The following is a 15,358-nucleotide window of genomic DNA, read 5'->3' on the forward strand; positions in this document are numbered from 1 at the left end:
TACCAAAAAAATAAAATTAAACTAAAGAAAACACAACAGACCACACAAATGAAAAATCCAACAGTAGAAGCAAATAGTTAAAAATATAATAACAATTTTAAAAGAAACTTATAAAACAAAGAAAAATAACAAAATCATCATTAACATCATCATTCACAAAAATAAAATTACCCTAATAGACTGCGAGTGAAAGTTTTGCACCTTTTGCTAACACATAAAATAGTCAAAAAGCCACACTCTAATATTGCAAATAAAAACAATTTTTATTAGCTATTTAATTTACTTTATAACATCATAGTAATGAAGGCAAACAAAACAAAAATAAATTTACTTTTTTTTCCAAACTTCATAACATCTTCCATTTGTTATTTTCTGCTTTTCGCCTTTTGCAGTTCCATTGAAATGACTGGCATTTTGAAAGAAAAAGTTTACATAAATAGTTTAGAGGAAAAAAAAAACGAAAAATAAATATGCAAATATTTTGTAAACTATTAAAGTTGTTGGTGAAAAAATTTAACAAAAAAAAAGAAAACAAACAAATGTTGCTGCTGACGTTCAGTTGTTTAAGAAAATCATTAAGTTTGTTTTTTTTTTATTTTTTTGAGGGGTTAGTTAGAGGTCTTTGGTGGTATAAATCACGTTTATACTTTTAATTTTCTTTTAATATTTATAGTAAGTAGTAGTTTTTTCAGTTTGTTTTAGTTTTTTTTGTAGACTTATTTGTTTATTTCATACGTTAAGTATGTCATGAGTTCATGTTTGTATTGTTTGTATGTAAAAAATATTAAATATATATTTAGTTTTCTTAGAGCTAGTCCACTGGAAAGCCAGTAAAATATATAAGTTTTAAACTAAATTTATTAAAAGAGATTAAGAAAAATTTGTGTTATATATAAAAAAATGAATTCTGAAATTAAATTCATTTAAAATTAGGAAATGTTTCATTATTAAAGGAATTTCCCAAAAACAAAAGACTTAAGCAGAAAACTCTTTAGTTGGATTGCAAGGAAGATGATGTATGTTACACTAGATCAAATGAAATACAATAAGCCCTCTATAGGGGTTGTTATTGTGTGCTCCTTTGCCAAATTTCTTTTTTGGGATCGAACTTACGATATCCATGGAACACTAACCACTTCACTATGGAGCAAACAAAGAACCTTTTATTTTAATTTAATACATCTCTTTTGATTATCTTTTATTATAATTGCAAAAATAGCAACAATTCTTCTAGTTTCAATATTAAAACAATATCCTGCCAACAGTCGCTTATCGTCAACCGTCTGCATTGTAAACAAAGTGACAGTTTGATGACTACTTGTTAAACTTTTTTCGAGGTATTTCCCATAACATTGCTTTGTTTATGACAGCTCACTGTCTGTAAATTTAAAGCCAAAAAAAATCAGCTAATGAAAGTGAATTTTCTCAATAAAATATAATAGTTTATTTTAAGTTTGTTTATTTTTTTTCAACAACACGTTTATAATGGGTCATTGATGGTTTTAATTATGAGAATTTTTTTCATTTGTTTCAAAGTTTATGTAATTAAAACTAAACAAATGAGGGGAGATTTTCTCCAAAAAGAAAAAAAAAACATAAAATGAAAATATAAATCAACTTTACATAAAAAAGATAAATAAAATATAAAAGAAAATGTTACAAAATTTAAATAAAATAAATATAAAAATTAAATTTTAAATAGCTTAGGTGTTTTAAATGTAAATTTTTGCACAACAACTTGTTAAAGAAAATTTGAAATGCTTTCACAAGCGACAGGAAATTAACACATTTTTATACAAATAAAACACATTCAAGATTAAATAAAAAATAAAACATAATTTTATGCAAACAAATTGTAGAAATTTTCAAATTAGTGAGAGTGATTAGAAAATAAAATTTTTTAACATTAAAAAAGAAAAGAAATTAGTCAAGACTAGTGTAGGATATTAATAAGATTTTCTTATTTATTTTTATATTTCTTTAATAATTTGATTCTGTAACATGTTTGCTTTATAAAGTAGACTTTCTAAACTACAATGTTTGTTCAAACATTTAAATACTTTTACAGTCATTGAAAGTTGGAAATTTTAAATAGAAACAAAAGACTTAAACAATATGTTTCATTTTTGCAGTCTTACTCTTTTTAATTTCTACAATTATAAAAGAAACCTTAAAAAATAACACAGAAATATTAAAAGCTTTATAAAAATTATTAAAAAAGCATGAAATATGATTTTTTTATAATTGAAAAAAATGTTCACATAAAATTGTAATAAATTAAGCAAGTGAATGTTAAACAAATTAAAATAAAACAACATAATTTAATTAATTTTAAACAAATTTAGAAAATTGTATAAAATTATACATAAAATTAAAATTATGAAAAATTAATTGTTGTGATTTGAATACATTTCGCAAAGGTGTTAAGCAAAGTTTTGAAATACATTGAATTATATAAAAATTAAATTTTCTAAAATAATGAAACCTATTCACTCATTTTGTTTAAAAGTGACAGTAGACAGACACTTAATAGTCTTTTTACTCGTAAGAAAATATAATGATTCAGATTGACTTTTCCACAACAAAGTCAGTCCGAATACCTTTAGTTTTCTATTAAACTTTTTGAACGCTACTTGGCCAGTGACTTATGTACGAATAGATCTCTATCTTACTAGAAAACTAACTTCCCGGAGGCCACATGAATTTTGGTTAAAGTTCCTTAACTATAAGCAATTTTTTTGAAAATTTTGTTTTAATTTTGATTTTTAAAGAAAACTTAAACAAATGACTTAAGAAACAAACTTAAACCATTTTTTATCTTTTTAAAATTTAATAAAACTATATTATTTAGCTTTAACTCAAACATTCTAAATAGAAATTTGTGGAAAAATTTCATTATATATTTTTTTTTAACCGAAAGCAAGAAATGATCAAAAAACATACTTTTTTAAATCTATGACACATAGATTTAAAAAAGTATGTTTTTTGAAATGGACGAAATTTTGATTTAAAAAGTTTTCATGTATAAAAATCACTTTGTTTGGAATAGCTTTGAGAGTTTTTTAAATAAAATTTGAGTACAAATTTTCTCCCAAATCAAAAGATTTAAGACACAAACTTAAAGCAAGCAGGAAACAAAGTTTTTTGATCGATGTGTAGAAATGAATGAAAATTTGATTTAATAAGTTTATATTAATGAAAATCACTTAGTTTAGAATAGCTTTCAAAAGTTTTTCAAAAGAAAATTTTAATAAAAAAAATTATTTTAAATCAAAAGACTTAAGACACAGACATGAATAAATAAAAATTCGGGAAATTTTCTATCACATCGTTGGTATCTCAAAAGACTTAATAAACTAAACTTTGTAAGGAAAAAATGTTCCATTAAAACAAGCAATATATCAAAAGACTTAAAAAACAAACTTTTTTTCGCCCATGTGTGGAAAATCACTTAGTTTTAATAAGCTTTTGAAAGTTTTTTAAAACACAATTCTAAAAAATGTCCTTTAAATCAAAAGACTTAAGACATAAACTTAAAACAATCAGGAAATTTTATATTACATTGTTCATTTATTCAACAAGGTGTTATAACAAAAGGTTTTATAAAAAAAATTTCGTAAGGCAACATTATCTTTGAAAGTTTTTTTAAGGAAAATTTAAATTAAAAATTTTCTTCCAATTCAAAAGACTTAAGACACAAACATATACAAATTCACAAAATTTTCTATTGGGTCGTTCAATTAATTCAGGAAATTAAGAAACAAAACTTTTTATAAAATCTATTCAAATCAGAAAAATTATTTTTTGTGGCAAAAAAAATATAATTTTCTATTGAATCAATCTCTAAAGAAACATAATATAAATTTTTTTATAAATTAGAAACATATTTTTTCAGTTCTTTTTAATTAGAATTATTTTCTTAGTTTAGTATTGGTTTGGCAAATCCTTTTGTTTGTCGGAAATTCACTTATTGGCTTTGTAAACCATTATTTTACATTTATATATTATTTAATTTTTATAAAAATCTGAGTCTTATTTTTTTAATTTTTTAAATGTTTTTATCCTTTTTTATCATAGTTAAGTAGTTTTTCAGGCAATTAAAGGATATTTAAATATTTAATAAAATTGTTAATATTTCAACACAATTTTCATTAAAAACAAAAGAATTTTGTCCTTTTATTGACATAAATCTTTCTAATTTATTTTAGAACATTTTTAACACTTTTATTTAAGTTAGCATCATTATTTTTGCAAAGTCCTTTTTAAGGATATTTTTATATAATATAAATTTTTAGCACAGTTTTTTTATTTTTGTTTTTATTTTTTAATTTAGGTGTTTTAATTATTTTTTATTTATTTATTTTTTTATTTAATTATTGTATTTAATATTAATTTTTCTTAATTTAAATTGCTCACCATTTTCTATTAACAAAAATAATCCAAAATTAGTACATGCTTTTGCCAGCTTAAACAGCTTCAAAAGTTATATCCACAACAAAACAGTTGTTGCCTTTAAACGCCTTTTTTTGCTTTTAAAAAGCGTTAACACACAAAATTATTTACACTTTTATACACAATTTTTTTTGGGGGAATTTTTTTTAACAATTTCTATTGAATTTTTAAAGAAAACCAAATAATTTCGTTTGCTTTATTTGATTTTTTTGTTGTTGTTGTTGAAAAAGCAAACTTTCACTTGAAATGATTTGAAAAAAGACTTCACACACACTTTTTTCTTAGATCAAAAATTAAGATTTTGGTTTTAACTTTAATTTGTTATTTGCTTATTTAATTTCTATTAGATAGATATGATGATCTTATATACTTTTTCTATTGTTGATTTATTTTAACTTCACACACTAAGTTAAGATTTGAATTTTCCTAAGACAAGAAAAATTTTAGTTGATTTCTTGTTTGTTAGTTTGAAAGCATAAACCAGCAAAGATTTTGCTTTCTAGAAAATCCAACCGTACCGCACGAGCGCTAAAAACAAACTGATCGTTTGTAGTTGGTGCTAGAAGCCAACAACCATTTGGTGCTAGTTGCCAGTTGAAAATGATCAACAGGTATTGAGAGTAAGCAGTAGTTAACAGGTGAGTAATTCTCTGTTAACAAAGTTAACAGAGTATTTCAATTAGAGAATAAATTCAAATAAATTTGTTTGGTTAGTACGAGTAGTATTTTGTTAAGTTGCAGATGATTACTTTGACGGCGATGATGATGATGATGTTGTTGGTTAAGATGACTAGATCACTAGTTAGTTGAAGCTGCCCACACTCATTTATTTGAGACCATTTTTGGTAGGTTGACTTTGATGCTCTTTTTGTGTTTGTTACTTTGACTTTTTTCAGTTGGCTAAAAAGCTAAGCATTTGTTATAGTGGTGGATCTTTTTTTAAAGAAGATATATAATTTCATTGCTTTAACATAAACTTAGAAATCTACGTATTTTTGTTGTTTATTGTATGTTTATACGTCTGAGTCTGTGTTGTTCAAATTAACGCCTTAGTAAATAATATTGATTCTATTGTGTGTATTTTGTTGTTATTGTAATTTCAAACAGGTTGTTTAGCTATTGACATGTTTGATCGGTTCATTTATTAAATCAAGTTTATTGACGCAATTATTATTTTATTCTTTGCTTCAATGTGTATTCATTAATAAGAAATCGTAAAAGAAATATTAACTACAAGAAATCAATTTTAACGCCTACCAGACACCTACTTCTTATTTAAAGTTTTCCAAAAAGTCTTATTTTTTTATTATAAAAACATAAAAATTTAACAAATTTTTTGAAATTATTCAATAAAATAACTTTCGCTAATGCCTGGCTGCAGATGAACGCTTCGCAACAGACACTTTGAAATGCAGTTTGTCTTGTTTAAATTTCAAAGATGACTACATTTAAGTATTTGTTGGCGTAGGTGTTTTCTTTAGGTAGATAACTGCATAATGCGTGAATTTGGTAATTATTTTTGTTATTTTTCAAAAGAAACTTTATGAATGAAATCATTAAAATCTTGAAAAATAGACAAAGACTCTTAAACATTTAAAAACTTAAGCAACATACTTATTGATGTCACATTTTGCTGAGAAAAAAAACCCCAAACAAGTTTAACTTGCAGCCAAACACATAAAAAATAACCATTGAACAGTTAAGACTTTTAAAAATAAAAAAAATCAAAAGACTTAGACAACAAACATGTCATGATTATGACAATTTAACAATAATTAATGATTAAGTATTTGTGTTGGTAAACTTTAGTTAATATTTTGAAAATATTTTTCCAAGTTGACCTCATTTTATAACAAGCTTTAATTTAAGTACTCGTTTTTTGAAGAAAGACATTTACTTTTAACATTTAAGTTCTGCTATCGAAAGAAATATTCTTTTAAAATAAGAAGTAATACAATAAATCAATATTTTCAAGGTGAATGGGATATTCTATTAATAAAAAAATATTTGAAATATTAATAAATTTTGAATATTTAAATGGAAAGAAATATATTATTTTATTTTCTTATTAAAAGCAACAAATAAATTAGATTTTTTTATTTTCAATATAAAATATGATTGAAATGTTTGATTGTATTTAAAGGAACAAACCCTTAACCATTCTTTCTTATTTTCTTATTAAAAGCAACAAATAAATTCGATTTTTTTTTATTTTCAATATATAAAATATGATTGAAATGTTTGATCGCATTTAAATGAACTAACCCTTAAGAAATGTGTTCTGTATCCTATTTCCCTATTCTTCTCTGTTGTTATAAGATTTTTGGTACCACAGTATGATATTTTTTGCTTCTTTGAAGTCAAAAAATCGAACCTTATCTAAGAAATACGAAAGACTTAAGAAAAAAACTTTAAAATAATTAAATATTTTAGTGATTGAATAAAATCTTTTGAAATTTAAAATCTCTTGCTTTTCAATGCACAATAATTCTTTGATGTCAGAAAATCTAACCTAACTTAAGAAAAACAAAGATAAAAGATTAAGAAACAAACTTTAAAACAAATTTAATATTTTAATATTTGCGAGAACTATTTTAGAATAAAACCCTAGATATACCAGTTATGCATATTTAATTAAATATAAGTTCCATTATTTACAAAATAATTATCTTGAATATTTCTTTTATACTTAAGCAATTTATGAACGAAAAACCAATTTCTGATAAACTTTATATGACTTTATATGGATGTTAGGGGCAAATAGGGTCAGATGCCGATTATTATTGTATAATATTTATTTGTACCAAATTTCATTGCGACTCTGAAAACTATTCTAAGCCGATTCTAAGGTTGCTTTATGACGAATATTTTGTGCTTTACAAATATTAGCACAAACCCTTTATACCATCTCAGTAAAGTTGTGTGGTTAATAAGAAAGAAATTTTTTTTACATATTTTCTCTTAGAGAAATTACTTTTAATATTAAATCAGTAGACTTAAGACACACACTTCTAAAAATTTAATTTAGAAAATTTCTTTATGTAAACATAATAACCAAAATCTTAAGGTAGTAGTAGCTACTAGCTTTTGTACATAAAAGTAGTTATTTTTATTAATACAGGTACTTGAAGTCTAGTTATTTAAGCATTGGTATCATTTATATAACCCACCAACCATTCAACCATCATCATTTAACCCCACACACTTCTAATTCATTCAACACACTCATAAAGACCAACATGACATACACTTAGTTAGTTAGTTTGAAAGGAGGATGTATACACATCAAATCTGGAGAAATACACCAAGACCTCTATCGGGCCTGTTGTGCGCTCCTTAACCAGTACAACGGATAGGAATCGAACACACCACCTCCGGTCTACCAGAATAGAACCACATACACCGACCATACACTTACTCCACACCACAGCTATCACGTGCACCTCGAAGATACCTCTCTAATAACCGGGACAAAACAAAGCCCGAAACAGGTTCCCATGGTACCTGATTGCAATCTCATCAAGATGGGGTCTTTCATCAAGGCAACTTACCCCCAGAGTATGAAGATTTAGAATATGAGGCATACTGTGAATAGCTCAACCATAATTATAGGATATTCTAAGAAAAGGAACATGTAAATTTAGTCAATTATCTTCAATATTAATGGGTGAAATAAGAAACACTTAATGTTCTTGGCATGAGAAAACATAAAGAGTCCGCTGGACCAAAAAAATTAAATTGACAAAAAAGTTGAAGCTTTCTTAACGAGAAAGGAGCTTAGAAGCAAATAAGGACTTTAATGTTATAAGGGAAGAAAAAAAGCATGATGACAGCATTCTACCGATATTATTAATATGTCAGAACAAGAATGTCCTAGAAAGCTTTGATTCTTTAAAGTTTTTGATATAATTTTTTTAATCTTTCTAAAAAGAAAGAATTATAATTAAGTTGCACATCTTTAAATTCTATATTATTTTAATTCAAAAATCAGTTTTAAATTAAATTTAGGTACAATATTTTAGAAAACTGAAAGGAATCAAAAGTATAAGAAAAGTCAGAGTTGCAAATAACATCCCACTTAAATCGTTAAATTTTATATTATTTTAATGCAAGAATTGGTTTTAAATTTTCTGATGAAATAGAAGTTTTAATCTACTACAGGCTCTATACGCTTAATTTATGTTTCTAGTTTCAATATTTTAGAAAACTTAAAGTATGAAAAATTATAAGAAAAACAAGTAGGAAAGTATAGTCGGGCATGGCCGACCTTATAATACTCTACACCATGAGTATATTTTTATTTTTTTTTATAAAGAAAATTTTATGTTGAATATTACCATATTTCCACAATATTTAAGCAATTTATTGATAAAAAACTAAAATTTTTAAATGAGGCTTTATATAGGTCAAATATGGGCCGGTCCTCGGAAATTTAGGAAAAGGATATATTTTTAAATAACAGTTAGTTTTGTTGAGTTTCATTGCGATACAAATGGTTACAAGTCAATTTTAGACGTTTAAGACATTTTTTGAAGGAGGGCTTGTATGGGGGCTAGGGTCAAACAAGGGCCGATCCTTACGAAAATCTAGAGTGCCATTTATACTTATATAAAACTTATTTGTGCCAATTTTTAGAGAGATAGCAGAATATTTAAAGTAATTATGGCATAAAAAGTTCAAATCGGGAGGTACGGTTGTATGGGGGCTAGGTGAAATAATAAACCGATTTCAACCATTTTCAATAGGCTTCGTCCCTGTGCCAAAAAAACATGCTTGGTCCAAATTTCATCAAATTATCTTGCTGCCTGTACCTTGCGCACAAGGTTTACATGGACAGCCAGCCGGACAGACGGACGGACATGTCTTAATCGACTCAAAAAATGATTCTGAATCGATCGGTGTACTTTAAGGTGGGTATTATACCAATATTTTTGTATGTTACAAACATCAGCACACACGTATAATACACTCCCCACTATAGTGGTGTAGGGTATAATTACAATTTTAAGTGTTTTGCATACAAAATCTTCCATTCCTGATATTGATAACAGCAAAACACAGCTTTACATACAAATCTTACTTCGTTTTGTATTTGTTTAACAAACAACTAAGTACCCGAAGGTATCTGAGGTTTACAGAGAATTGATATCAACAAACATATACATATATAAGTACATCGTCACCTGGAATACAAAATAAAATACATTTATGTAAATAATGATGTGCTAGTCCGAAACAATTACACGGGTAAAATATTTTTTTTAGTATTACAACGCAGCAGCCCATAACGTAGTGATGGGACCTACTATTGGTTACAACCCTAATGTACACACGAAAATGACGTTGTTTTGGTATGGTAAAGCTTTACATCATTTAAGGATAAAATTAGAAATTTATATTTACAATACAATATTTTGGCAATTGTTAAATTGAAAACATATTCCAAACATGATATAACTATATATTAAGGTTCCATAAATTGACTTTCGAATAATCGAACAATCGACTTTTTGTCGAAAACTTGAAGTAGACTTTTTTGGAACAACTCGACTTTGGATAACTCGACTATAGTCTGTGAAAAAAGTCGAAAAGTCGTCTTTGGAAATAAAAGTCGGAAAGTAGAAAAAAGTCGGAAAAAGTGGAAAAGTCGAAAATAGTAGACAAAAGACAAAAATAGTCGAAAATTTGAAATATGTGGAAAAAAAGGAAAAACTCGAAAAAGTAAAAAAATAGTCGAAAAAAGTTCGAAAGAAATCGAAAAGTTGGAAAAAGTCGAATAGTCGAGAAAAGTCGAAAAGTCGACTATTTATAAAGTACTTAAATTCTAATAATCCACTTTTAATTGAATGAAAAAAGTCGAAAATCAACTTTTCATAAAATGTAAAAAGTCGTAAAGTCGACTTTTCATTTCAACTATAGAACACTACTATGTATGTCATATTTTAAACTAAAAATTATATAAATTTCTTTGAAGCATATTTTTGTTTCAATAATTTTTTGATTATTTTTGTAAAATTTATCTTATTATAATCTTACCCCAGGATTCAAAAATATATTAACCGCTTTTTTAAGGTTTATTACGCACATTTTCCTTACAAAATACCTACAATAAACCATCAATAACTTTATTAAGCATTTATGAATATGGAGTTTAAACTTTATTTATTAGTTAACGCACCCAGCTCTTTTCAGCACTACATATGGTCTTTATAAAATGAAAGAAAAAAAAAACAAACGAAAAAACCACACTTCAACCTTCATTACAAATAAGTCATAAATGATGCATAAGACCTTAAAAATATATTGCTAAAAAGACGTGCTCTTAATTTTAATGCGAAAAAATTACTAAAAAGTCCTTTTATAAAAATCGTGCTCATATTAAACGGTAACAACCCCCCCAAAAAAAAGAACAAGAGCAGTTTTTTTTTGTAAGCAAAAACAGAAGCAGTGATCAGCAGTTAAAATATAAAGAAGATGTGTTTTTATATGGCAATTGTTAATTTACCAGAGAATAATTAAAATTACTTATAACACGTTCGACAATTATGATTTCTTTGTTTTGTTGCATTTTATTAACTCGTTTTTAGTTTTTTTTCTTTACTTACAACAATGGGTGTTTTTTGTGGACTTTAACATGTTGCCAGTTAATTGCAGCAAGTTACCTTAGTTGTATATAAAATAATATAAAGAGGGGGTTCTGAATTATTAGCTAAAGTGTGTATGTGTTTGGTTTTTATTATAAATATTTATAATTAAACAAACAAAATAGCAATTAAGCGGCGGAGCTATTAATAATAAAACTATTGAACTATTTAAGGTAATGATAATGAAAGTTGTACCAATATTATGTAAATATTTCTTATAATATTTAGGAAGTTCTTATGAATATTTAAACAGGATTTAACAGTTTGTTTTTTTTTTTAATTAAATTAGTTCTTAGATACAATTCACGTGTCAATTGTACTTAACAAAGCATAACGAGTTTTAATTACTTAATATTGTTGTCGTAATTCACCCATATATCAAGGATAGCTAGAATTTTTCCCACCTACAACTACTGCTCATTTTACTCACTATTATTATCATGATCATGTTTAGTAATATATGAAAAATTTTCAACACATGACTGATATACTTGCAAGTATCTGATTTAATAAATTGTTTTTTTTTTTCATAAAAGTTTGAGTATAACTACTGCCAGCTATAAATATATATAAAAAAAAGACAGATGTGTTATTGCCGCTACTGCTACCGTTTTGCCTTTAAATCAGAATAAAAAATTACAAAAAAAAGAATATCGTTTTTCTACATTAAACTTTTATAAATGATTTAACACAGAGATACTATACACACATACAAACTAACAATTATACAGAATATAGTTAAGAAAGAGAGAGAATTCATTCATAAAATTACTTTATTTACAACAACAGCAAAATATCTGAAGAATAAAAAAAAACATAAATAAAATACCGAATGATCGAATAAACGTACGTAAGACTACTATGTTGATTTAAATTAAATATTCACAAGATGTAAAAAAATAAAGAGCAAAAAGTTTTTTTTATTTATAAAAGTTGATGTTTACAGTTTTAGACAATAATTTAAATGATTTTATGAGGCCGAGCTTTGGCAAAAAAAAAGAAACCGGCAATGTATTATGCAATCTTTAAGTTGTTTAGTAGAAAAAAACATACAATTCTAGAATTTTAACACATTTTTTTTGGTGCATGTGTCTTAAGTCTTTTGGGTTGACGTAATAGCAATAAAAGTATTTTATAAAGAAGCACCTGGCACATAACTGGATAAAATTTTTTGAGAAATTTAAATTTAAGTATTTAAAATAAAGAAGAAATTTATTCGATAAAGATCAAGCTAGAGGTATTATACGTTTTGAAATATATTTGTGCTAACGGTAAAATAAGTGCTAATTTAAATTAAATTTTAATAGGAGTATTTCAGTTTATTTCCTGAAATTGATATTAAAGCTTAAGTATTCTTTAATTTATAAAAGCAAATCTTAGAACTTGTTCTTAAAAAATTTATACTAGAACGACTAGTACTTAAGGCACATGAGTTTGACATTACTTCTAGAACTCAATATCTGGAACATTGCTGTGTACTTAATTATAGTTTTTCAAGAAGCAGTTATTTGGTACTACTCATATATTGATATATATGATATTTGGCGGAATTCCACTTAGTTCCTAAACAACTTCTTGGAACCCTTTATAACACGGTTTTAAAGAGACACTAGGGGTCTGTGGACCTTCCGTAGCAAAATACTACGGGGTCCGCGAACACGAACGAAAAAACATGAATAAACAATATTCGATGTCTTCTGAAATTTACAACAACGTTAGTACTAGTGGATAGTCGGCCAAACACAAATTTTTAGTTCTATCGTTCAAGAACTGCTGGAGTTAGAGGGGGTCAAAGTGTGGTATTTTACTCATACAGGGATTTTTTCAAATCAGTGTAACTTTTCACCTTTGAATAGGTTGATATTTTACTTAAAGTAAAAAATCAATCAATAAGGATTTGTTGTTTATTTAATTTATTTTTTTTAACTCAATGACAAGCTCAGGTTTCCATTCTAACAAAGATAGAATGGTCAAAATCATGCAATTAAAAATATATCAGAACAAACGGCATGACAAACTTATATATACCCTTCTCACGAATGTGAAGGGTATAAAAATATATATAGGGGTCGGTGAAAGTAAATCAATTCCTCAACGGGTCCGCGAAGTAAAAACGTTGGGAACCGCTGCTTTATAATACATAAACAAATATTGAAGAGATTCTTTAATTAGCTAGATTCATATATGCTTTGTAAAAACTTTTAAAACAGAAAACTGCTATACGACTTCTAAATATAATTTAGCCAATCATAGTTTTTAATTCTTTCTCAAAATTGGTCATAATTTTAAGAAATTCAAACAAAGATCGTCTAAAAAAGAACTAGTTCTAGAATTGTGTTAATAAAAGCTTATATTGAACTATTTCCGAGAGTGACAAATATCGTTGTTAAAAAAAATTGGTTACAGAACCATTTCATAGAACGAGTATAGTCTTCATATCGCTTCCACAGATCCAGTTTCAAAAGTGACAATTCCCAACAAAAATCACTGATCTTAACTTTACAGTAGAACAAGTGCAGATATTCCAGATAACAAGATCAAGAACTAGTTATCTATGGAGACGATATAGATACGACACTCATGCTATGAAAAAGATTCTTTTTTCAATGATTTTTCTTCGAACTTGCCAATCTCGGAACAAGTTCTAGGGATGCTTTAGACTTTGTTTAGAACAGTTCTAAAACTAGAATTTTGAGTCCAGTTTATGTGCACTTTGCTCAAGTACTTGAGCAACCGGTGTACCGAAATACGAATCCATCAAATAAGACTAAGACTTTGTCCTTACTTACACTGTTTTAAATCTGGAATGAAAAGAATTTTCTTTGAAAATATCTAGAAAGAAAATAAAATTCAATCCTGCACATTTCTCATAGGACAGACTCACTCTAGGTATATGGTCGTATAAGATCCGTCTACCCTGTTCATTTATCCTGTATCATATACATTAAGCACCAACTAATTTCAACTGCTTATTTCCACAATCACTCCACTGTGGGAATCTGTTGTCGTTCGGCAACATCACTGAACTTATTCTGAAATATAGATTTCATCATGCTTTATGTGAACACCTCCTTTGACAGCCCGATTCATGGTGGCCTTTTTCTCTCTGACGAGTGTAGTGGTCCGGTCTCTTCGATTCTACTTGACAGTTTGCGTGTAGTGAACTAGCACGTAAACCAACCAAGTTCCATTGGGGAAGGACAGGTGTCATGAGCAAGCTTAATCTAACCCCGACAATAATGTCGCCTTACCTTATTACTGTGATGGCTTTATAATAATTATACTGACTTATAAATATCAAATAAGCTCCATTTTGTATAATCTAATCTTTGCATTATAAGCTCAAATCCAATATTTAATTAATCTGCAGTCATGCTCTGTAATTTGCACCACTCCTAGGATCTAGGAACGATAAAAGAAATTTATCGTTAAAGTTACATGTCACCGTGTATCAGTCTTTTAATCCAAGCACCCTCTTCCTGTGGTCTAGGTTTCAATCACAGCCATTACGTGGATCCCGAAGGAACATCAACCAACTGACCAGCCAAGACATAGTCCTTTGGGCAACTATCCACCCGTAGTACTAGATTATGTCGTGCTCTGGTTAGACCGCTTTTCAAATCATCCAAGGTCCCGGCAGACTAGTGGTATTGGTAGCACGTTTTTACCCCTGGATTGCAATACACCAAGATGGGATCTAGCATCAAGGATACATCCAACTGAATTGAATGTCTTACAAATATAAAGACTAATTTGAATTTATTAAGTTAAAGCTTGCCAATGACATTCAAATAATCAGAAATAATGTTAACTTAATAAACATGTCACTTGGTCTGCATTATAATAAAAACATTCATATTTGAACATTCATATTTGTTCATGCTTGAAATGTCTGAGTGTCAAATTTTGTCACCATACTTTTCATTGACTAAGACATATGAAATTTTTCAATATTTATTGAAATGTCAAATATCGTTTTTCCTAAAGAACAAACAACTAATAAAAAATACAAGACGAATATTTTTGTTAAACATTTTAAAAATTTACATAGAATTTCTCTAAGAAAATTTGCATAGAGACAATGTTGACCAGTTTTAAAGAAACTAAATATTAATATTATTAAAACGTTTTTGATATCAAAAAACAATATGCCACTACAATGACATCGAATACGAGTATTCACATAAAAAAATCGGGCGGCGCCATGTACAAGTCAACAGTATTATCTTTCTTTCAGTTGTCATACACAATGACGTCTAATT

The 15,358-nt window shown here is 27.1% G+C and overlaps 1 protein-coding gene across 8 annotated transcripts in view; it reads right to left on the minus strand.

The window, feature by feature from the left end:
• LOC111683929 overlaps positions 1–15,358 on the minus strand; it is a 231,783-nt gene that overhangs the window by 159,388 nt on the left and 57,037 nt on the right. For 3 of the 8 annotated variants that reach the window (XM_046950593.1, XM_046950600.1, XM_046950606.1), the window contains exon 1: positions 4,417–6,262. The exons of 3 other annotated variants lie outside the window; for them this stretch is intronic. The gene's annotated coding sequence lies outside the window, so the exon portion shown is untranslated. Of the gene's footprint in view, positions 1–4,416; positions 6,263–15,358 lie in introns of those variants that run through there. 2 more of the 8 variants (XM_046950619.1, XM_046950608.1) reach the window with 1 other exon arrangement.

This window comes from Lucilia cuprina, chromosome 2 (genome assembly GCF_022045245.1).
Source record: "Lucilia cuprina isolate Lc7/37 chromosome 2, ASM2204524v1, whole genome shotgun sequence".
Classification (NCBI taxonomy): Eukaryota; Metazoa; Arthropoda; class Insecta; order Diptera; family Calliphoridae; genus Lucilia; species Lucilia cuprina.